The 22098-nt window shown below is 43.5% G+C and overlaps 1 long non-coding RNA gene across 1 annotated transcript in view; it reads left to right on the top strand.

The window, feature by feature from the left end:
• LOC142829002 (uncharacterized) overlaps positions 1 to 21471 on the top strand; it is a 41726-nt gene extending 20255 nt beyond the window's left edge. Inside the window, exons 2-3 of the long non-coding RNA XR_012903216.2 lie at positions 15060 to 15231; positions 20370 to 21471. This is a non-coding gene — a long non-coding RNA (uncharacterized LOC142829002). The remainder of the gene's footprint in view (positions 1 to 15059; positions 15232 to 20369) is intronic.
• The last annotated feature ends 627 nt before the right edge of the window (positions 21472 to 22098 follow it).

Raw genomic sequence — 22098 nt, 5'->3', positions numbered from 1 at the left:
TATGGCTCTTCAAAGCCACTAGACAAGCAATAGACCCAGAAAACCACTATTGTGTGTGTAAGTTCATTCTATATTTAGCATAGCTAATACAAACCTACAAAAGCAAAGCAATAAATTGAAGCTTTTACTGTAACATCCCTCTTAGCCCTCCATACCATAATTACAGCCTTAACTCTGCCTATCAAAAGATAAGCTGACTGAAGTTTCATAGAATGCATTCAGAGAAGACCCTGGATGTTGTGAAATCGAATCCGTCCGGAAGTGCAATTCAATAAAGACCCTGTTCTTCAATAAGTCAACTTCCCACTACGGCAAAGCTCCTGATCTTCAGTGGCTAAGTTATTCAGATGATTTAGGAGCCTGCCTCCCTTGAGCATAAAAAGTCAGATAGCAGAAGCTGAATAGATCCCTACATTAATTAATTCTAAATAGCTCAAGTGTGTTTTTTTGTTTGTTTGTTTTTTTAAAGGGCTGACTCCTATTACTTGAATATTTATGGTCATCAGTACTGAATCCTATTAGTACTGCAAATGGGACAGTGGTCTTCATTCTGCTCACATTGAAGCTATAAGCTCTGTGGGGGGGGGGTCACTTTAGGCCTTTGTCTTGTAGATTGTAAAATCCGTGGATTTCTTTTCTTTTTCTAAGCTTCTAATGTGATGCACTTTGTGCTCGATAATGAACGAAGAGAGGCATGTGTCAGAGGATTTAATACTCACTGATCTCTTGTGTATGGTGATAGGATACTTCATCTTTCCATCTGCACCTTGATAAAATTATTTTTGGTGCCTCTATCCCAGGCATGCAGTAATTTCTGACCTCTCAATTAAAATCCAAGGGTTTTTCCCCTCTTGAAATAAAATAAATTGTGCCTCTGCTTCCAGTAGTGACTTCCAGTGGTTGAGATTTTCACCACAGTGAGCAGAAAGCCTTACTTTGCTCATGCATAATCCTGCCTTGACCCTCACCCTCAGAATCATAGGCTTTCCCTTTCCTCAGTTACACGCCCTACCTGCTCCATCTTTGAAATCACCAGCTGTCCAGCTCCTCACTCACTTTTCCATTGCCTCCCCTGGTCCCTACTTGGGCTCATCAGCCCAACCAGCCTGGGTCAGACCAAAGGATGAGCTAGCCCAGTGTCATGCCTTCTGACAGTGATCAATGCCAGGTGCCCCACAGGGAATGAAGAGAACAGGTAACCATCGTGAGATCATCTCCCGTCACCCATTCCCAGCTTCTGACAAAGCTTGGCTAATAGCCATTGATGAACATACCTTTCATGAATTTATCTAGCTCCTTTATAGTCTTGGCCATCAAAACATCCTCTGGCGGGGAGTTCCACAGGTTGCCTGTGTGTGTTAAACCTTCTGCCTATTAATTTCATTTAGTGACCCCTAGTTCTTATGGGAAAGAGTAAATAACTTTCTCCACACCAGTCATGATTTTGTAGACCTCTAGCATATCTCCCCTCCACCCATCTTTTTTTTCCTACCTGAAAAGTTGGTCTTATCTTTCCTCCATATGGCAGCTATTCCATACCCCTGATCGTTTTGTTGCCCTCTTCTGAACCTTTTCCACTTCCAATATATCTCTTTTGAGATGGAGACCACGCTGTATTCAATATGTGAACATACCATGGATTTATAGAGAGGCAATTAGATATTTTCTGTCCTATTATATATCCCTTTTGTAATGGTTCCCAATGTTTGCTTTTTCGACTGCTGCTGCACGTGGAGTGGAACCCAGTCCCCTTTTTCATTCTGTTCTACTCTACATACTCCTGTGGTATCAGTGCACCTGGTACTTTTAAAGTCCAAGTAATGAAATACAGAGATAAGCCTGCCAACCCCCAGTTCCAGTCACCTCTCACTTTGGGGAAAGTCCCAATACAGAGCATGTGTCAAATATTGCTAGCTAGTTTTAACATCAATAATGAGCCACACCAAAACCCCACAGCTAAATATATTGTATGCTGTCTACATGCAATGTGATTTGGGAATGAAACACTAATCCATTACTGAAAAGTGATGTGTGCAGGTGGTGTCATTTAAACCTATGAAATTCATTTCATTAAAACAGTGGGTACACTTTAAAAAGCTCTGCTTTTCTTTGCAGTTACACAATGCACCTATGCTTTCATACCCTCTAATTTCACTGCAGATATCGGTCCAAGTACTTGTATTATGGGTGCAAACCAGGGAGCTAAAGGATTAAGTACTAAGACTTTAATCCAGTGTTCATTTTGGAAATGCAAATAAAATGTACAAGCAACTTGTCTTTGCAAAAATGAATGCTACTTTTTTATCCCTTCTTGATAATTTATCACAGTGGCTGCTGCATTGCTTCACTCTAATTAGCCATATAAATACCATCATTAAATTTATAGTAATATAAAGAAAATGTGTAACTGAACATACTAATAATAGCAAGGATCAGATGTGTATAGTGATTACTTTATTAAAGATGTGCTTCATAACACCTTTGGCACTATTGGGACCTTGTATAATTAAATCTGGTTTCACTTTTTTACCGCTATAAGGAGGTTTTCTAATTACTCCGCATATCTGTGAAGAATAATTGGGACTATTTAGAACAATCTGTATCTGTGTATCTAAAATGTGTATTTACTTACTGCGCTTCGCTCACTGGTATCTTTTTAACTGAGCAGCCACCTGCCCCAACAACTGTCTGTTTAACATCATCTTGTGGTGTTAAAATAATTCAGTGTGTGGATAATACTGTTTTCCAGGGACTGAACGCTCGTAATAAAACTGTGGGCTGATTGCTTTCTAAACTTAATGTTCCCCAAAATAGTGCATTTCACTGGGAATGTTAAAGAGAACCTCACTGTTTTTTAATAAGACTCCAAGGGCTAAATTGTGACTGCCTCTGTGAGGGAGCTCAATATGGGATACATCATATGCAGGATGCAGCTAGAAAACTGACCTCCCTTGGTTGCTAGATTATTGGGTTGTCTGATGTACTGATTGGCACTCCCTGCATCCAGGGAGGAGTGAAGCTGGGAAGCCCAGAAGTGTTGCAAAGTGGTTTTCTTTCCAGGCCATGTAGCTGCAGGGGCTCAAGGACCGTAGAGGGAGTGTGTTGCAAAAGGTACTTCTCAGTGTGCGTACACTGTCCCAGAGCATAGCCTTAAGGGGTACATCCATACAGCAACTAGACACCCATGGCTGGCCCATGTCAGCTGACTTAGGCTGGTTTATCTCAAAGGTTATTTCATTGTGTAGACTTCCAGGATCGGGCAGTAGCCTGTGCTTTATGGCTCTGTAGAGTCAGAAGGTCTTAGAGCTTCTGCGCTCTCCCAAGCCTGGAAGTCTACACAATAAAACAATTCCTTGAGCCAAAGCCGTATGAGCCTGAGTTGGCTGGCACTGGCCAGTCATGGGTGTTTCTTTGCTATGCAGACATACCCATGCTGTCTGTCAGTTTATGGCAAGTATGTGGTGCCAAGCACCATAGCCTCTAGACATAGAAATTCTCTTTTCCCACTCCACAATACAATGGGTTGAGAATTCCCAGAATTTAGCCCCAAAAATTGTTCAGCAAGGAAAGTGCGGGGGCTAAACTACTAGCAAAGACAGTAGTAGATGCAAAGGTTATTTTTCAGAATAAAATGATGGAAAATAGATCTTTAACATTAATCATGGATGTGCAGGTTGCAAACTAAATACACTTCTCTTCAGAAATTAAGTGCAATTGATTTTGGTTCTTGTATTTGTTTGCTTCAGTGTAGGTAGAAAAAATATTCTGGAGTAATAAGCAGGCTCTGTGACAGGAGAAACTGATTACCAAAATGAGATCAGCATCAAAACAAGGGGGCAGATCCTTTGGTACAACTCAGGAAGTGGTGTACAGAATAAAGATCTCCCAGGGACTGCCCTGATTACTTATTCCTTCTTACACTGTTTGTTAGAGCAGCTTGACAGCTTAAATTGGCCTGTAACAGCCATCAGAATAGCCTGAACTGTCTTGGAGGGGAGAAAAGGATTTTCAAGCCTTTCCTGTAGTACGGGGCAATCTGTGTTGCCTTCTCTCTAATGTGCCTTGCTTTCCCTCCTAAGCTCTTGCTTTCCCTCCTAAGCTGGCAGCAAAGGGACGTGTAGCCTATTAAATGCTACATTTCCTGTAAACTTCTTTAGGATACCTCTGCACTTGGGGTGATCCACCCTGGGTGGTTAAGGCAGGTTTTGCGGCAGTGCACCATATGTTGCCCCTGGAGAACTGGCCCTATATTCTGTAGTAGGTTTACTTCAAGTTTAAAATAGAACTTAGCACAATATATCAATGTGCTTTTATCCTTGGCTAACGCTTGCCTTAACGTTGGATATTTCCTGTATTGTGCACATTCTGTAGGTTACTTTGTCAATATTAAAACTACCGTCTTTTAACAAATATAACCCATGGGTTATATTCGTTTTTACAAACTCCGAACCCCTGTTGCGGGCTATACTCATGTGCAGAGTACATAGGGGTTATTTTACTGGATGGAAGAGGATCTCTTCTTCCCCCCCCCTTTTCACTACCATTGCCAGGCTGGGGTTAGGCTCCCAGCCCGGACCGAACAATGTGGGGAAACGTACAAGGGGAAACTTGCCAACTTATAGCTGCATCCCGCTTGTTGCTCCTGGGCTGGGGCATGGTTTGGGGTGGCGGGGCAGGCGCTGGCCCGGGAGCAACAAGTGAGCACGCAGCAGGTCCGGCGAGCAGCAGCAGTGCTGCAGGCAGGGAAGGGCTCCCGACTGGATCACGCAGGAGCAACAAGCACCATGCCCTGGCCCCACTCCTGTGAGCTGTGGCTGCCTGCAGACTCCCGCCGCTGCTGCTGGCCGCAGAGCCCTGTGCCCGCAATTTGCTCGGGGTTCCTTCCCTTTGTCAGCCCAGGCTGAGAGCCTTGCGCCTCTGCTGGGGATGCCTCCGCTCCGGCTCTGGAGCGTTCCCAGCTGCTGCGCCCCTTGTAAGTTTTCCCGCGTTGTTTGGTCGCGGGCTGGGAGCCTAACCCCCCGCACCATAAATATACCACTGCACCCTAAATATACCCCCAGCACAGTCTTGTGTACTCGTGCACGGGGTATACAAGACTTTTTTTTTTTTTTTTTTTTTTTTTTTTTTTACTGAAAAAGCAAAAACCCATGGGGTATATTCAGGTGCGGGTTATGTTTGGGTACAGGGTATATTCACTAAAATACAGTACTTAACATTGTAGCATCTTCCATTTAAAATGCATCCTAGAATACTCAAGGAGCTGATAGAAGAGGTATCTGAGCCTCCTGTCATAAGGAGGAGGGAGAAAAATTGTCCTTCCTGGTCTCTGAGGATAGAACAAGAAGAAATGGGCTTAAACTGCAGCAAGGGAGGTTTAGGTTGGACATTTGAAAAAAGTTCCTAATTGTCATGGTGGTTAAACACTGGAATAAATTGCCTAGGGTGATTGTGGAATCTCCATCTCTGGAGATATTTAAAAGTAGGTTAGATAAATGTCGATCATGGATGGTCTAGACTGTACTGGGTCTTGCTATGAGGGCAGGCGACTGGACTCTATGACCTCTCGAGGTCCCTTCCAGTCCTAGTATCCTATGATTTTCAAATGGAGGACGCTGTGAGACCCATGAGGTTGTATAAAAGATTCCTGTAAAGATTCACTGGGTTGTATTTTGAAAAATATAGATTAGGGTCAGTCTTGTTTTTGGAATTCACTACTATGCATGAGAGAGTGGTTCTGTTTTTTCTTTGGCCAGTGTTAAGGAATCAAGATATTCACTCTGAAAATCATGAATTGTTTTAAATAATAAATGTTAGGTTCCTCTTATTTCTCTATGGGTGGTGATGCGTGTTAGGGTGGCCTGTCTTTGCATTTTAAAGCTTTTCTCTGCCACTGTCAGCAGTAGAAACTTTTTTACTCAGTAATAAAATCTTCAATTCTCATGATTACCGTAGCTCGTGCTTAAAGGAGCATTCTAAACATTGAGACATGCGGTGAAAGTGTAAGATTTGGCAACAGTGAGTTTGGAATGTGTCACACTGGTAAAAGAAAATTTGTTTTAAAGGGACAATGTCAACTTGTAATAACAGAGCCAGTCAAAAACCTTTTAAGGTTGGAAATTTTTCCTCTAATTTTTGAATTTCAGCCAAAAAATGGGAAAAGAGAGTTATATGGATCTTATAAAAAGTCTTAATATAACTTGTGCATTTAAGTCCATCTTCATTTTCTGCATGTTCTAGATCCTTTAGGCAAATCTACCTATGTCCCCCGTATGTGTATTTGAAATTTGAATGTGGAAGGCAGCTTGGGTGAAAGTGACCATGAAATCATAGCGTTCATGATTCCAAGGAATGGTAGAAAGAAGGACAGCAAAATAGAGACAATGGATTTCAGGAAGGCAGATTTTAGTAAACTCAGTTTGTGGGTAAGGTCCCATGGGAAGCAAGACTAAAGGTACGTCTAGACTACAGGGTTTTGTCGACAGAAGTTTTGTCGACAGACTCTGTCGACAACTTCAGTAGTCTAGACGCGCTTTGTCTACAGAAGCAATAGACAAAACTATAGACAAAACTTTTTGCTTTGTCCACAGAGAGCGTCCAGACTGCAGGACGCTCTGTCGACAGAAGAAAGTACCCGGAACTGCTTTGCCAGGTCACAGGGGCAGCATGTACTTCCTGGTGCTGCTGCCTGCACTTTGCAGAGACGCATGCTAAAAGGGGCACCTCCCCCCCCCCCCCCCCGACTAGCCCTTGCTCTGCTGCTGCAGCTGCCTAGAGGGATAGCAAAGGTTCTGCAGTGCCTGTGTGGAGTGCCCTGCTTCCTGGCACATCACAGCAGTGTGGGTTTTTTTTGGAAGGTTTTTTCAAACCTTTGTTTACCATGGAGCGAGAGCTTCCCCTGGCCAGGCGCTGGCCCCACTCCACGGTGCTTCAAATGCTGCTGCAACTGCATGAGACTATCATGCTGTTAATGCCTGGTCCGGAACCTGAGCCCAGACTGGAGCCGCTCCTTCAGGATGCAGCAGCACTGTTCCTGCCTCCGAACTTTTTCCCGGACAGGTGATGTTGGAGGAGAGAAACAAGTACAGACTGGTGGGACCGGCTCGTAATGGAGCAGTGGGATGATCAGGCTTGGCTCCAAAACTTTAGGATGCAGAAGTCCACCTTCCTGGAGCTTTGCAACTTTCTTGCCCCCACCCTGCAATGACAGGACACCCACCTGTGCCCTGCCATCCCGCTGGAGAAGAGGGTAGCTATTGCCCTCTGGAAGCTGGCCACTCCTGATAGCTACCGGTCAGTGGGACACCAGTTTGGTGTGGGGAGATCAACTGTTGGTGCTGTGTTGATGGAGGTAAGTCCCTTGGGGATGGGGGGAGGGCAGTCCGTAAGGGGACTGTAACCAAAAAAGGGTGGGTGGGGGGCAATGGAGGGGAGGTGGTGGAGGGCTCCTGTGCCTTACACCATCATACTACTGGGAGCAATCACTGGAGGGGGGGGGGGTCGCCAAAGGACTTAGGCAACCCCTCTTACTTCATAATCTGTGTGTGTTTGTATGTGTCTATTTTTGCAAGTGGTGAGGGCCATCAACTCAGAGCTGCTGAATCGGATTGTCCGCCTCGGAGACCTAGACACAATCATGGCTGGTTTTGCAGGGCTGGGATTCCCAAACTGCGGAGGAGCGCTCGATGGAACGCACATTCCCATCCGTGCACCACCCCATCGAGCCGCCCGGTATATCAACAGGAAAGGGTACTTTTCCATTGTGCTGCAGGCCCTGGTTGACCACCCTGGACTATTTACGGACCTGTGTGTGGGGTGGTCAGGCCGGGCACATGATGCTCGGATCTTCCGCAATTCACATCTGTACGAAAGGCTGCAGACAGGAACCTTCTTCCCCCAATGAACCTCTGCTATTGGGGACGTAGAGATGCCGGTCTGCATTGTGGCCGATGCGGCATACCCCCTAATGCCCTGGCTTATGAAGCCTACACAGGGCATCTGACCCCGAGCAAGGAAGTGTTTAATGCGCACCTGACATGCGCCCGTTTACAGGTAGAATGCGGATTTGGCTGGTTGAAGGGAAGTTTTAGGTGTCTGCTAACTCGCCTTGACATGGGGGAACACAATATCCCAGAGATGGTGGCAGCATGTTGCATCCTCCACAATCTGGTGGAGAGCAAAGGGGAGGCCTTCCTCCCAGGTTGGGGGCCAATGGCTGAAGTGGAGGGCAGGCGGTTTGCGCAGCCTCGGACAGCTGCCGTTCGCCAAGCCCATCAGGCGGGGGTTCGCATACGGGAGGCTCTGCGTGAGCACTTCTCAGCTGGAGCCCTATGACTCCCCAAGGTATCCCCAATGGGGTCTGTGGGCCTTCCCCCCCCCCCCATCCCAAAACCTTCCCTCCCACAATCATCAGCCTCTGAACAGTTAAGGTGCACACGCCATGTTAAACTTCAAAAATATGTTTATAAAGGAGTAACGTAAGAAACTAGATCTGTTATACAAAATAGAATTGTTCAACAATAGTGAAAAATAAAGTTATTTTTTAACTAATAACGTGTTTATAATTGAGGTAGTGGGGGGATTTCCAACATGGAGTGAGGGAGGGAGGGCAGACACTGTAAGGGTAATGGCGGCCTCGCCTGGGCTTTGCCACCCCTGGTCCATGGACCCAGCCATCCTCGGGCTCGAGTGGGGGCTGACAATGACTCTGCCCTAACAGTAGGGGAGAGGGGCAGGGCTGGAGGGGTGGCAGGGGCTGAGGGAGAGGAAGGCGTGGCAGGGGCGGAGGGAGAAGAAGGGGGGTCAGAGGGGGCTGGAGCTGGATGGGCAGGAGGAGTCCCCAGGGGGAGAGGACCTGGCACAGCCAGGGACTCCCGGATGGTGGCACACATACTGCTCCACTCTGGGAGGAAGTCCTGCAGCAGGGGAGTATGCCACCGAGCCTCCTCCCTCACTCTTTCAGCCATGGTCTCTTGCATGTTGGCCATGGTCCTCTCCATTTTCTCCATGGCCTCCACATGACACTTTAGGAAGTCATTGTAGGTCCTCCAATGCCGGCGGGTGCTGTGGGACTGGGTGGGTGGTGGCACAGGGGTTGCGCGGCGGACAGCAGCAGAAGGTCCGGCTGTGGAGAAGAAGAGGGAGAACCGATCAGTGTTAGCAATTCACACACAAGTCCATACAACAAGGGATGGGAATGTTGTCACTGGTAGGCCATGTATGGCCTTGCCAGCTGCCTCGGCTGCACAGGGGACCCGTTGTGGCTAGGACAATGTCCACCTCCACCCCCTAGATCCTCCCGCCCTCCACTGTGGCTGTCCAGGCCAGATAAGTGTGCAGCCACAGTAGGACAGGGGCCTGCTGCACCTTGGGTCTCCCATACCCCCCACCCACATACCCACCACCTGCCCGCCTGCTTGTACATGCACAGAGAGAGGCAAGCTGTCCAGGAGGGAGGACCAAGATGTGAACACTGCTCTGCATCCTCTCTGCTCCTACCTCCCCTGTTCTGTGTCTGTGACCCTGCCTGCACTCACCTGATGTTCCTTCTTCAGCGTCAGATGGTGCCTGCGAGGCTTCCTCTGTCTCTGGGACAGGCTGCAGACTCAGGGTCAGGGTGTCCTTCGTCTGCTCCTGTGCCGCCGCTGCCGCCGCCTCCTCGACATCTTCCCTGGGGACCTCCTGCCGGCTATGCTGCACCGGTGTGTGCAAGCCTGTCTGCACAAGCACTGATGCAGACATTGGTTCCTGGCCTCCCAGGATGCGGTCCAGTTCCTCATAATAGGTGCAGTGCACTGGGGCTGCACCGGAAGCCGAGCTCTGCTCTCGGGCCTTCATGTACCGCTGGCGAAGTTCTTTTACTTTTCCCCGGACTTGCTGGAGTGTCCTGGGATGGTGCCCTTTATCAGCCAGCCCCTGAGCCATGCGGCCATAGATGTTTGCCTGCGCCGGGTGTTCAGGGACTGGACTGCTTTCTCCTCCCCCCACAGTTCTAACAGTGTCAGGACCTCTGTCCCTCACCAAGCTGGGGCTCTCTTTTTTTTTTTTTTTTTTTTTTTCAGCAGAGGGCACCCAAGATGGCTCCCTCGAAGGTCCTTGGGGAGGTCCATGGAGCTGCACACATGGCCATGTGCAGGTTATGCTGGGAGAGCTCTGGGCTGACAGGATCTCTCTGTGGCCAGCTTCCTGCCACAATGCCTGCCAGGGATGTCTGTGCCTTTAAAACATGGCTACAGACAGGACCAAGAAGAGGTTTTTCCTAAAGAAGGACTCTCCAGCAGGGGGCTTCCCTGGAGGTCTCCTTCTGTCGACAAAAGGAACCCCTGCGTCCAGACTATCCTTTTTGTCGACAGAACTCTGTCGACAAAGGCATTATGCCTCGTAAAATGAGGTTTACCAGTGTCGACAAAACTGCTGAGTTATGTCGACAGAACTCAGCAGTAGTGTAGACGCTGGTATAGTTTTGTCGACAAAAGTACACTTTTGTCGACAAAATTCGGTAGTCTAGACACACTGTCGCCAGAGGCATGTAGATTAGGCTACCAGACATAGGAAAATGAAGCGGCGATTTAAATAATTGCCGCTTCATTTAAATTTATATGGCTGCCGCGCTGAGCCGACAAATACCTTTGATGTCGACACCCGCGCGTCCAGACTATCGCGCTGAGCTGACAAACAGCTGATCAGCTGTTTGTTGGCTCAGCGCGGCAGCCATGTAAATTTAAATGAAGCGGCGATTATTTAAATCGCCGCTTCATTTCCCTATGTCTGGTAGCCTAATCTACATGCCTCTGACGACAGAGGCATGTAGTCTAGACGTATCCTAAGAGGAAAAACAGCTGAAGAGAGTTGGCAGTTTTTCAAGAGGACATTATTAAGGCCCCAGAACAAACTATTCCACTGCATAGGAAAGACAATGTATGGCAAGAGACCACCTTGGCTTAACCAGGAGATCTTACATGGTCTCATATGATCTTCTTATCAATAAACTAGGGAAATATAACCTAGATGGAGCTACTATAAGGTGGGTACATAAATGGCTGGACAATCATTCTCAGAGGCTAAGTCTATACTTTAGCTTTTTTTTTTTTTTTTTTTTTTTTTTTTTTTGGAAAAGCTACACAAATTGCTTTTCTGGAAAAGGCTTTTCCACTGTTTGGCCTCATCTAGATGGGCTAAATGGGGTGAGTGGTTTTTTTTTTTTTTTTTTTTTTTTGAAGAGCCCTTATTCCTCGTAGAACAAGGTATACAGGGCTCCCTGAAAGAGTGCATTTGCTCTTCCACAGAAAAAGCGGAAGAGCAAATGTGTTCCCTGGATTTGGTGGAGTTTTTCTGGGGTATTTTTGATATCCCAGAAAACCCCCACAATCTAGACATATCTAAAGAGTTTCTTGTGAAAAATAACTCCATTCATCTGAAGAAGTGGGTGGTACCCACGGAAGCTTATGATACATCTACACATTTTGTTAGTCCCTACGGTGCTGTAAGATTATTTGTTGTTTAAGTTTTTCCATTCTCAGAGAGGAGTTATTAATGGATACAGTCATCCTGGAAGGGCCTAACAAGTGGGGTTTTGCAGGGGGTCTGTTTTGGGATCGGTTCTGTTCAATATCTTCAGCGATTTAGATGATGGCATAGAGAGTACACTGATTAAGTTTTTAGATTATACCAAGCTAGAAGGGGTTGCAAGTGCTTTGGAGGATAGGGTCAAAATTCAAGATTTGGACAAACTGGAGAAATAGTCTGAAGTAAATAGGATGAAATTTAATAAGGACAAATGTTTTCCACTTAGGAAGGAGACATGGATAGAGGGCAATGCTTACTTTCCATAACAGGAGTAAGAAAACCATGCAACTGCCACTTGTTGCTTTGTTACTCTAAAAATTCATGTAGTAGAAACCTAACTGAATCCACTACTTTTAATGTTCCATGTTCCAATTTCAAATGCCACAGATTGAGCAGAAAGTTTCATGTTCAGAATATAAAGCTCCCTATTCTAGGTCACTGACAAGAGCCTGCCATTGTAAAATAGTAATTAGCCTTATAGTGTTTCATTAACATATTACTTCCCTCTTTTGTGTTATAGAATGATTTCTTACTCCTGGTCTTTGTCTGTTTGTATTTGGTGCAGCTGTTTCATTATTGATGTAAAGAGGCAATTCAGAATTTAATGATTAATTTTAATGTAGATCTTTCTTATCTGAATAATTGATGGGAAAAAATGATCATAGACACTCAGAGTCAGTAGCTGTTATTCTTCCAGTCTCCTCTTATCTTTGTAGTTGTACTCATTGCCAAAGCCCCTCAAGCACATGCATTTTGTTGGGAAATGTTTTTAATTCCCCAACCTTGTATCATTGTAGTTCTTGGGTTATCTAGCTATAAATCTCGCTGCCTCATTCTTCACTAGCTGTAAATTCATCTTACCTTATATACAGATAGGAAGACCTGATCTTGCATATAATATCCACAGCCTTCCAGGCCATGAAAGCAAAATAAAGCCATAGATAACTGACCTGTTGAAAGCCCTGCTTTGTCCAAGGGTGTGATTTAGAAACACAAAACCACCCTCATCTAGGAAGCTGTGAAATAGAGATTTAGAACTGCTCAGGTGAAGAGAGTAATACTTTGCCCTAGATTTGAAGATATCTCCTTTTCCTCCAGCCTGTAGCTGGGGAGTACAAATGTTTTGTACCCTGAAAGTTTGTGGTTCTGATGCTTGGAGGACTTTCCAGTACTTGGTCTGCAAAAACTGTTTCTGGAGTTTGCCAACAAAAGATCTGTTGGGGTGGAGGCAGAGAGTTTTTTCCTTCTACCGTATTTTGAGGACTATTTCCATGAAAAGATATTTGACCTTGTGTACTGAACCCTTTTTTTAACCAAATTTGAAAAGCATTAAATATAAGGTGTAAACTATTGGTGTGTGATATTTTACAATGTGGCTAGTCTGGAGTCTAATCAGGACTTTTTACAATATCATTATGGGTCAGAAATTAGCAGCACTGTATTCACATCATTCTGTTTGTAGACAAAGACGGGCCCAAATTGGGAGCCAGCCCTGACTTTGCCTGACCTTTGAAGAAGTGTGAATCCAGTTCTAAATCGTGATCTAAATTTCAGTTTTCAACTTTTGGCTCTCATCCAGTGACTGTATCCTCTCCAACTGGCCCTATATGGAGCCCCACTGATTCCTCTTCTGCCAGGAATTGTATTATGACATGTACCTGATTTGGGGAAAGGGGGAAATATATCCCTTTTTATTTTTAAATATAGCTGATGTGTGTATTTCACTTCTATCTATATATTCCTTTTTCATATAATAAAGTTAGAAATCTCCACTGCCATTTAAGTGAAAGGATGGGGATTGCCTTTTTTTAAAAAATTAGCAATTTCTTCATGCTTGGGGGTATTTTTCCCTCAGAAGTCACTTTTTAAATCTGATTGTTAAATCCAATTAAGTCTGAACATCCAAAATGAAGAATGACTTTGACTAGATCAGATATACATAAATTCAATCACTGACTTCCTGCAAAGTTTCTAAGCAAATAAACTAAGAAAAAGAAATGTTAAATTAGAACCAAATCATAGAAAGCCTTGACATTTTATTTTATTTTTTAAATATAAATTAATTAATAATCAGTTTGTATGCCTCAAGTCTTTTGTTGCACATGGAAAGTCAAGTTTGCTTTCATCAGCTACACAAAGTATCTTAGCTAGTCTTGTGAAAAGTAGGATTCTAATTCACTAAGGACTCTACACTTTGCATGACCATTTTTAGGAAAAGAAGCACCAGGTTTCTATCCATGAAATTCTGATGCATAGCAACATCAGGGAAAGTTTAGTGCTACATCCTCAGCTGGTACATCTACAAGAAGCTCAGTCAATGTCAACAAAATTATAGGGATAGACACCAGCTAAGAAATTGACATTCTAATAGTGTTCATTAAACTTTCTACAACTGCAGTACAAACAGGTTATGATGTTACAGTTTCACTCCTTACTTTGTCAAAACTCCCATTCCTTACTCAGTCTGGAAGGATCTGGGTTACGACTGCAAACTACTCCATTCATCCGCACGAGGATCTGGAAGAAGTTAAAGATATGCCCATGACATGACTGGCAGCTGCGTGATTAGCTAGCTAAGGTAGAAACTCAAGTCTGTTTGTCTGATATGTCCAGTTATAAATGTCATTACAGCTCCATTTCCTGAACATGCTGTAAGCCAGCTGTTTCAAATAAAATGTATTGGAAAGGGGATTCATTAGAGAGTCCAAAGGGCAGGTAGGAAACATTTTCTCTTGGATGCTTTCCTTTCATCTCTGCTGCTGTTTTTCAGTTCTTCAGCATTTGCTAGCACTGACATAAAATGTTAATCAAATCAGGCTTGATCCAGCCTCAGGCAGCCCTTCTGAGGTAATTAGTTCAGGTACACAATACCTACCTCTGACTTCATCACAAATCATGCATATTTGGTAATCCACAGATATTGTAGGAGCACCTCTGGACAATGGGTATTTTAGTTGTGACCAGATCTAATCTGTATGTTTACGAAAGCATGAATTACAATAATCACTACCATATCATATTTTAAGATGTACAGTATCATATCCTATATAATTTTAAAAGTGAATTATAGATAATGGAATAGCTTTAAAAAAATCCTTAACAAGTGCTTTGTATTAGAAAAGTGGCATAGGGACCGTCACCAAATGGGGGTGAGAGATAATGGAATAGCTTTAAAAAAATCCTTAACAAGTGCTCTCTATTAGAAAAGTGGCATAGGGACCGTCACCAAATGGGGGTGAGAGATTAATGTATCTTCAGATATTATTCAGCCCACTCTTTCCATGTTGTGGAGCCCAGGGTAGCTTCATGGTCCAGCCAATTGAAGCCCCCCTCCTTCTGTGATTTGGCTGAATTATACGACTGCCCACCTTCCTGGAGTTAAACCCTGTAACATTTTCCCCTCCCTCCTTCACATACAATTCTATTTCTAGAGGTAAAGTCAGAATAAGTGCTGTGTAGGAGTGGTTTCTCCCTGATTTTTTCCTTTGGGATTATAGATTCTTCTTTGGCTGAGAAAATACTTAAGGTAGCAGTGTGGCCTGAAGCTATCTACATGGCTGGCAATTCAACTCAACCATGGAAATTTGAGAGGAGGCTGAACATATCTCAACTCACAGCAATTGGGGATAGATGGAAGACTGTGTCCTCCTCCCAGTTCCTTCTTACAAGGTAAAATGTGTTATTACAAAGGAAGAAGAAGAATTCTTATCAGTCTCATCTCCTGCTGGAGCCATGTAGCTTTCATGGGCCATGTGGGGATGAGCAATAATTGTGTAGGACTATTCAGATAGGTGATCAGTCAGATGAATTACCTGAATGCCTAAGCAATGCCACAACTCTCAAAGGAGTGGGTACAGTAGAAACGGATTACAAATAGGCAGCCCACAGTTTTCTAGTGTCACTTGTCAATGATTATACTCGAGGACTGGAGACTTTCTTACCTTTCTGCAGAATTTGTATTTGTTTACAATCTGAAATGCTTTACCTTGGATATACTGAAAACCTATTTTTAAAATAATACTGGAAATATTTTTCACCGCTTAAGAATCACTTATGAGTTTTTCTGGGAAAAAAAAAAAGCAGGACTATGTAGCACTTTAAAGACTAACATGATGGTTTATTAGGTGATGAGCTTTCATGGGCCAGACCCACTTCCTCAGATCAAATAGTGGAAGAAAATTGTCACAACCGTATATACAAAAGGATACAATTAAAAAAATGAACACATATGGAAAGGACAAATCAAATTTCAGAACAGAAGGAGGATGGGGAGGGGGGGAGGCAAATGTCTGTGAGTTAATGATATTAGAGGTGATAATTGGGGAAGCTATCTTTGTAATGGGTAAGATAATCAATGTCTTTGTTTAAGCTTAGGTGTAAAGTGTCAAATTTAAGCACGAATGACAGTTCAGAGGATTCTCTTTCAAGTGTGGTGTGAAAAGGTCTTTGAAGCAGGATGCAGGTAGTCAAGTCGTTGAGACAATGTCCTTTCTGGCTGAAATGGCAAACTGTTTTTTCTTTGTGATCCTGTCTAATATCTGTTTTGTGGGCATTGATTCTTTGGCGAAGTGTCTGAGACGTTTGTCCAATGTACGTAGCAGATGGACACTTTCGACACATGATAGCATAAATTATATCTCTGGATGAGCAGGAATGTGTGTTCTTGATCATATAACTCACTTGGTTAGATCCAATAATGGTATCATCAGAATGAATATGTGGACAAAGCTGGCAATGGGGTTTGTTGCAAGGGAAGGTACCAGGGTTGGTATTAGTGTGGTATGTCCTGTGGTTGTTGGTAAGAATCATCTTGAGGTTAGGTGGTTGTCTATAGGAGACTATGGGTCTGTCTCCCACAGCCTCTTGGGCTATGTCTAGACTGGCATGATTTTCCGCAAATGCTTTTAACGGAAAATTTTCCGCAAAAAGCATTTGCGGAAAATCATGCCAGTCTAGACATAGCCCAAGAGGCTCTGGGAGACAGACCCATAGTCAGTATCTACACGTGTGACCATATGCTGCTTTAGGTAAAAACAAATTGTACTAATTGGAGACAACATGTCGAGAAGCTGATCCTACCTTATCAAACTCTTGAAACATGTTCATGACCCTGGGCCTTGCTGCATTCAGAACTTAAAATAAATAAATGAATCTAATTTCTGAAGTTTAAATTTCCTTCAATATAGTTCATAAATAAATACACAAGGCAAATAAATGTCCACATACATAGAAACACACCACATTTCTCTTGAACATACAAACATAAAAAGGCTCCAAGTGCCTGCTAGTCAAGCTATTCTTCCATCAGGCTGGGAAGGAAGAAATATATATTGTTCTTTCAATTTTTTAAGGGTTGGGTAATTAGAAAATGCACATTGGTGTGTTACATTAGTTACTAAATGGAGCTAAGTCTTAAAAAAGAAAAACACCATAGCAAAGAGACCGAGCAAGCAGATATCCAGAGATTGTTGGATGCTACTCCACTTTTCACTTACCACTATATTAAATTTGACACTTTACACCTAAGTTTGAATAAAGATGCTAATTCTTACCCATTACAAAGATAGCTTCCCCAATTATCACCTCTAATATCATTAACTCAGACATTTGCCTCCCCCCCTCCCCATCCTCCTTCTGTTCTGAAATTTGATTTGTCCTTTCCATATGTGTTCATTTTTTTTAATTGTATCCTTTGGTATATGTGGTTGTGACCATTTTCTTCCACTATTTGATCTGAGGAAGTGGGTCTGGCCCATGAAAGCTCATCACCTAATAAACCATCTTGTTAGTCTTTAAAGTGCTACATAGTCCTGTTTTTGTCTCAGCTACACCAGACTAACACGGCTACATTTCTATCACTATGAGTTTTTCCTGTGTTTAATAATATGCAGCTTCCTGCCTACTTTGTATTATGTACCTAATAACCCTTATTACCGGAAACAACTCAGAGAAATGATTTTTACAAATTGTATGGTGTCTCCCAGTTATTAATTGAATGTCATTAGAGGACCTAGGATTTCAGTTAGGACCCCAGGCATTTCTTTTTTTTTTTACATAAACATCACTAAGATGCCCAAAGGCAATACTCAGAAAAGGCTAGAGACTGATATTCAAACGAACCCCATCCATGTTCCAAATGCTTTCAGAACTGTTTTTCAGCCTGCAACCTTTCTGTCACAGTAAGCAACCAAGCATATGAAGAGGGTTTCAGAAATTGATGTTCCATACAATAACCTGCTCCAGCATTAATTTTATTAGAATATACATAAAGAGTCAAGGAAAATTATATCACAGGCAGAGAGCTCCCACAAATCAACACTATGTTCTAACATCTGCATCTATTCCTTAAGGTTAAGGTTTTCAGAGAGTTTTCTTGTCGTGTGTCTGTGTGTGTGGTGTGTGTGTGTGTGTGTGTGTGTGTGTGGTGGTTTTTTTTTTTTTTTTTTTTTTTTTTTGTAATGCAGCCAGTGCCAGGAAATTATAAAGAAAATGTGTACCCCAGAATGATTCCAACTATTCCTTCTAGTTCCTTCTGAGGCATGAGAGGCGCACAATGGCTAATAGGTTATTAAGGCTAGAAGGAATTGTGCAAAACAAAAGCCAGAATATATTTTAAAGCAGCTTGATATATTTTAAAAAGTCAGATGTGTTTAAAAATAAATCTGTTTCTCCCCCCCCCCCTTTTTTTTTTTTTTTTGAAGAAAAAACCTAGCTTTAAAAAGAGCCACTTAAAAACCATCTTATTTTTAATTGCCCTGGGCTTTATCAAAGTGGTATCGGTACAAGAAAAGGTTTTCTCAGCAGCATGCTAATTAACTCTGCTTCTATAAACATGCACACTCCAAATTAATAACAATGAGAACCGAGACATGGCTTGTATGGATAAAAGGTGCCAAAATACCATTGAGGACCTAAGCCAAAGTGTTCTTGGTGTTTACACATGCACTAGCTTTTTGTGTTGCCTCCCCACTTCTCTCCCCTCCCCCGCCGTCTCTGTAGTAGACACAGCAACAGGAAAAACCAAATGGACTTTGCTGTTGGCAAGGCATGCCCGATGAGATGACATGTATTCTATTCCACTGTATAATTGACTTAAGTTATGTCACCATCATGAAATGTAGAATATTCAGTCTATATCTGTTGTATCCATATTTCCCATGCGTAAGCCCTTTGTGATAAGATGTCTGCCTCACACAGAACTGATGTGTTAAGTTGGCAAGTAAGTGAATTAACTCCACAGATGCCCCTGGAGCAGGAAACTAATGGGAAGCAGGTTCTGCTATGCAGGAATGAGTGGGGTCAGTATAAAGCAAAGTAGCTGGCTACAGAAAGGGGCTCCTGGTGAAGGCTGCAGGAAAGCAAGCAACAGTCCCTCTTTGGGAGGAAGGATTTGGAGCTGATGCATCCAGGCAGAAGGGGAACCACAGGGTAGGAAGCAATTCCCAGAGGGAGTTGAGAGAGGAAAGCCCAGAACTAATCTGAGGGTTGAGAGACTACAACTTCTAGAGACAGAGCTGCTGATGGATGGAGGGAAGAAAGAGGCAGTTGCCCTGGGGCCTAACATTGTTCAAGGGCCCAGGATTCCCAGCCACTGCTACTGCAGGTGTCGTGTGCTGTGCAACACTGAAGGGCCGGCTGGGGTAGGCTAGCTACAGACGCACCTTTTCCAGAGGAGGCTGGGCCTCAGGCAGAAGCCCAGAGCTGGCACCTCTTCACCTTGCCCAATTCTTCTGGCAGCTCTGCCTGAAGAAGAGTTGGGATACAAGTTCCTCTACCAGCCCCTGAAAGTGTGGTATTATTGGACAGTCAGAGGAAAAACTGTCTGGGACTGATAGGGAGAAGTGACTTTGCTACCCTGGAAGGGGAGAACACTGAACGATCTGGCTAGATGGCTGAGTGATGGAGAGGATGCTGCAGATCCTGAAGTGAGAAGAGCTGCACACCGAAGAGGAGGAATGGGGTGTAGGCCTTGCCAGCAGAAGGGGGTGTAGGCCTTGCCAGCTAATTCCCAGTGACAAGGAGTCATCCCTGGCCCAGTGGCGAATGGAGTACCTTGGAAGGCCCATCACCAGAGAAAGGAGAACAAGTCTGGAAAGCGATAGAAGCAATTTAGAATTGATTTGTGACTATTTGGTTAAAAGAAAAATAAGAGTATAAAAGTTCATACACCAAAAATATGTTTATATTAGTCAAGACTCAGCATATCTCACACAGGAGAGCTGAATAGCTGCTATCTGCTATGACCAGATGAAATCTTTTTCTTAAACCTTCCAACCTGCTGAACTTTAATCTACTGCTATTTAAACTCCCCATAAAATCTTTTATTTGCCCTCTGCTGTTATCTAATCAGTAAGCATATAATATCCTAAAAACTTGTATGTGTTCAGACTAATATATGAGTACTGTATAGGTCAGCAGGCCTCTGAGCCAACTGTAATTAAAAGCACACTTTTTTAATTAGAGAAGAAATTATGCAATACCTCTATTCAACAAAATCAAAAGACGTTGGGCCCTCATTCTAAATTAGCGTCACGAGAAGCCAGACCTTTTTTTTTCTTTTGCAAATACAAATTTTTCGTCTTTCTCCAGAGTCCATTCAGTGCAACGCTAATACTTTGAAATGCCTGTATTAAAAAGAACAAATCATTAACCTCTTAGCACTGTAGGTCAGAGCCCGGATGGTAATCAACAGTGATCGATGAATTCCAAACATAGTGTCAACAGTTTAATTAAACAAGCATTGCTTGCTGTATATAGACCTCATACTGGAAAGTAACTCGAGGCCTGTGTTTTTACTGTCGTTTCAGGGGATTTAGTCATGCTACTGCCTGGTAACAGTGGGCATGGGGAAACAGAAGTGACTACTCGGAGCACCGAATGGGAGTGCCCACAGTTCCCAAGGAGCTATTCCTTCCACCCAGAGCTGTTGAACTCTCAGCTCAGCCACTTAGGGACTCATTGCTTGGATTGTGCAATTCAAAGGGAACTCAATAGACGAAAGCATTTCGGAGATCAGTATGAAATATCTACCCAGTACCTGCTGATTGTTTCTGAGGAAGAAGAGAAGGTTGCAGCAGAGTTGGTAGCTGAATTCAACTTTCTTGCACCCTAATCCATATCCCCAAAGAGAGGCCTAGCATCACTGCCTCCTTCATTACCTGCCAGCTGCTATTAGTGAACACGTAGGTGGTACAAAAAATATGGGGGGGCGGGAGGGTGATAAAGCAGAGTTGTTTCAATCCAAGAGGAAAATGGACAAAGAGCTTAGACATCTCACAATTGAGCCATTCAAGATTTGGTGTCAGAAATGTGGAGTCTGCAAATTCCTCCTCATTGCATGGGACAAGATGAGCAGCCTGTGATGTTTTGTCATGCATCCTGTGAATACCTTTCTGAGGAAACTAAAGCAGAAGTGGATCTGAACGATATAATTTCTGGTTACAGCGGTACTGCAGTGACATGAGCCTGCTAATGTTCCATGGAGTCCAGTGCCAGAGGGTACAATTATGATCGCCTCCTGTATAACACATAAGAACAACCATACTGGGTCTGAATAGTGATCCATCTGGTTCAGCATCCTGTCTTCTGACAACTGCTGGTGCTAGATGCTTCAGAGGGAAATAACTGAACAGGGCAAGTTCAAACGATCTCTCATTCAGCCCCAGCTTCTTGTAGAAGTTGAGGGACACCTAGAAAATGGGGTTGTATCCTTGACCATCAGGGCTAATAGCTACTGATGGACCTATCTTTGTGAATGTATATAATTGCTTTTTAAGCCCACTTACACTTTTGGCCTTCATAGCAGTCCCTGGCAATGACTGTACATGGGGTGAAGTGCTTTTTGTTTGGTTTTCAAACATGCTGTCTATTAATTTCATTGGGTACCTCCCTAATTCTTGTTGTTTGTTTTTAAAAAAACCTCACGTCCTTATTTGCTTTCTCCATAACATTGACCTCTATAGTATCTCTGTAAACAGTCTTTCTTCTAAGATGAACAGTCCCAGTCTTTTTAACATCTCTTCATATGGATCATCTTCCACACTTCTAATAATTTGTGTCCCTTTTATGTACATTTTGCAATTTGAATGTCTTTTGGGAAGGGGCAACCAGAACTGCATGAAATGGTCAATGAATTTTAGTGGCATAGCATTTTCTGTCTTATTAGGAAAGTGATAGATAATGTCCGATTAGCTTTTTTTGACCACCTATGCACCCTGAGCAGATGTTTTCAGAGAATTATCCATGAGGATGACAAGATCTCTTTTGGGTGGTAATTTTAGATCCTCTCATTTTCTATATAGCTGGGGTTATGTTTTCCCATGTGCGTTACTTTTACTTATTGAATTTCAGCTGCCATTTTCTTGCCCAGCCAGCCAGTTTTGTGAGACGCCTTCACACTCAGTTTTGGACTTAACTATGTCGAGTACATTTTTGGTTGGCAAATTTGGTCCCCTTGCTATTTACCCTGTTTTCCAGACTATTTATTTATTAATATGTTGAACATCATTGATCCCAGGACAGACCCTTTGGGAATCC

This window comes from Pelodiscus sinensis, chromosome 5, assembly GCF_052426305.1.
Source record: "Pelodiscus sinensis isolate ZL-2025 chromosome 5, ASM5242630v1, whole genome shotgun sequence".
Lineage (NCBI taxonomy): Eukaryota > Metazoa > Chordata > Testudines > Trionychidae > Pelodiscus > Pelodiscus sinensis.
Note: the sequence above shows the minus strand (reverse complement) of the source record. Positions and strands in the feature narration are given on the sequence as shown.